At 40.1% G+C, this 2971-nt stretch overlaps 1 long non-coding RNA gene across 1 annotated transcript; it reads right to left on the bottom strand.

Annotated features, from left to right (window-relative positions):
- Positions 1 to 1260: 1260 nt before the first annotated feature.
- Positions 1261 to 2775, bottom strand: LOC103515394. The gene is made up of 2 exons (XR_541702.2): positions 2626 to 2775; positions 1261 to 1709 (listed from the first exon to the last, which is right to left on the bottom strand). It is a non-coding gene; the product is annotated as an uncharacterized LOC103515394 (long non-coding RNA).
- Between the last annotated feature and the right edge of the window lie 196 nt (positions 2776 to 2971).

The raw sequence follows: 2971 nt of genomic DNA, 5'->3' as shown, positions 1-2971 counted from the left end.
CTCGAAAGGCATTTTAAACACATAACACGTCAGCGGCGAAAAAAGGCGAGAAGAAGGTCAGTTAATAAAAAGTCATCTATGGAGAGACACCAGATTTCCACCACTTAAAGAACTGTATCACTGCCCAAATCTTGGGGAGCAAAGATCACCACTATCGTCAAAAGAACTTAAATCACAGCAAACAACAGTGAGAGAAATACTGCAAAAAATCATGAGTTGATCATGAGCGTAAGTCGAACTAGACTATCCGACAACTAAAGGTAGTAGGTTCACCAACTGTTTGTACATGTTGTGGAAAAGATAATGAGATAGAAGTGTTCCTTACCAACTGCCGATATGGAGTCCAAAACAATAGTCTATTCACCAAGGTTACATAACCAGGAGACCGGATGACAAGTCGGGTTGTAAACAATTAGACTTAGACGGATACAAGTATTCTTAATCTAACCCTTACTTGGATGTAACACAAACAAGACGTCCTCAAATTGAGAATTCGAACAAGAGAGTCAATAAATAGGTACCTAGAGTCACAAAGGACTGAAGTAGTCGATGCACAAAAACGAAGAGCAGAAAGCATAAAATACAGGGAAGGTGACTAAATAGAGAGGATAGATGGAACAATGATTAGGACTAGGGAAGAACGAAGTATGTCGAGGGACGAGAGTTTCTTATTACGTCAAAAGGCTAAATAAATTTGGCGACGATGGCAGGCGACAGGACGGATACTAGAGGGGCTTGTTCCCATGCCCTTCGAGGGAGGGGGGGATAATTACGGAGGATGTTTATCTGTTGGAGCAAGGAAGTGGGAGCTACGAACACCAAAGGAAGAGAGGGGAAACACTAAGGTTGTTGTATAGCTACCTGTCATGGGTAGTACCGACAACGCTATAACAACCCCTACTCTTTTACCACAAGCGCCTCGGATATTTGACTCTGCACAATTTTAAACCAATTAAAATTTCAAACTTTCCGAGAAGTAGGTATGCTCGTATCACCATTAAAACTATTTTGCAAATACCTACTCGAACAGAACTATGTAGGTACCTACCTACCTACATGTTGTGCTGGACTTGCTGTGAATGCTGTGCCTTTTACCATTGAAGAAAACATGTAGTTTTACGAATTATTAGATCTTTACGTAGAAAATAAATGGATATTTATTAGTACATTTAGATATGGGTTTCTCCTAAGTACCTAAGTGGGCTACTTAAAAAACATGACAGATGAAAAAAAAAATAATAATAATATAAAAAAAAAAAATAACAGAATGATGGGGAGATTCAAAATAAGAAAGATCCAATAGAAGGGGATAAATAAATTTAAAAAAAGCACGTACCTACATATACCTAGGTACTAGGTACCTGAAAGCAGTTAGCATAAATAAAAAGCTTAGTAAAAATCTTAGACATCTATGTTCTATCATTAATATAATTATAGGTGATGGTAGGTATTGCTTTTATTTTTTAGGTCGTCTAATTAAAAAGATATACACTTAAACTTCTTTTTTTAAACGGACAAGTTTTTCTTGCGTAACGGACAAAAAGCACGAAATTTTCCGACAAAATCCGATCCTTGTCGAAAATTCACGACATGATCCGAATCAGAACGAAGCAAAGGTTAGGATTGAGACGGAGAGCGTTTCAGTTTCAGGATCTTCCATCTCACTCGTCGTCATTACGAACGTCCTCGCATTGATCTTCAATCTCATCCTGAAAATGAAAGAGAAATATAGTGTGTGAGAGTGAGAGAGACAATGACGGGAAAATCTTCTAGACGTTCTATTATTGGCAGATAAACTAGATTGGCTGAGGTTAACGTCCAGTTCAGATTTTGACTGGAATTATTTAACCTACCATAAAAAAATACCTCCATTTGGACTAATAAGAACCATCTACCAACTCTTGAGAGCAAAACTCGGCCCTTTCCTGGAGCGAAGATAATAGCCAAATTTGAACTGATAAGTAAATACCTACTTTCATGGACAGTATACTTGTATACTCAGCTAACTCGGACCTTTTATGCTCGAAAAACGGAGTTCGCACTGAGAAGTACTTTCATGGACACGGGAAAATCTTCAAGACGTTCTATTATTGGCAGATAAACTAGATTGGCTTAGGTTAACGTCCAGTTCAGATTTTGACTGGAATTAATTCCTACCATAAAAAAATACCTCCATTTGGACTAATAAGAACCATCTACCAACTCTCGGGAGCAAAACTCGGCCCTTTCCTGGAGCGAAGATAATAGCCAAATTCGAACTGATAAGTGAATACTTTCATGGACAGTATAGTTGTATACTCAGCTAACTCGGACCTTTTATGCTCGAAAAACGGAGTTCGCACTGAGAAGATACCTCCATTTGGACTAATAAGAACCATCTACCAACTCTCGGGAGCAAAACTCGGCCCTTTCCTGGAGCGAAGATAATAGCCAAATTTGAACTGATAAGTAAATACTTTCATGGATAGGATATTTGTATACTCAGCTAACTTGGACCTTTTATGCTCGAAAAACGGAGTTCGCACTGAGAAGTACTTTCATGGACATTACTCAGCTAACTCAGCCCTGTTCTGAGTGAAAAGCGAAATTCGCATTGAAAAGTAGTTACAGGGACGCGCCTCTTACCTCGTTGAGTTCCAGACACCGCGCCCATTCCTTGAGAGTAATCAGATGATCGTCATCCGCGTCACACTTATTCAGGAACGGCGCAATGCAATGTTCCAGCGCCATGAAGTTAGCGCGAATAGGGAACAGCTCGTGCCGAGAGACACTCCTGTGGGATTGAGGGAAAGGGGTTAGGGAGACTATACCTAGTGTAAGACCCTAATACACTATGGTCCCCAAGCGCAAGAGACCTGGGGATTGAGGGAAGTGGTTAGGGAGAATAGCTGGTGCAAGACCCAACGTTATGTTCCCCAAGAGATTAAGGGATATAAGTTACTCTGGGCGTCCAAAGGGAGTTTAAGACCCC

Source organism: Diaphorina citri, unplaced genomic scaffold (genome assembly GCF_000475195.1).
Source record: "Diaphorina citri unplaced genomic scaffold, Diaci psyllid genome assembly version 1.1 scaffold1331, whole genome shotgun sequence".
In the NCBI taxonomy this organism is placed as follows: Eukaryota; Metazoa; Arthropoda; class Insecta; order Hemiptera; family Psyllidae; genus Diaphorina; species Diaphorina citri.
Note: the sequence above shows the minus strand (reverse complement) of the source record. Positions and strands in the feature narration are given on the sequence as shown.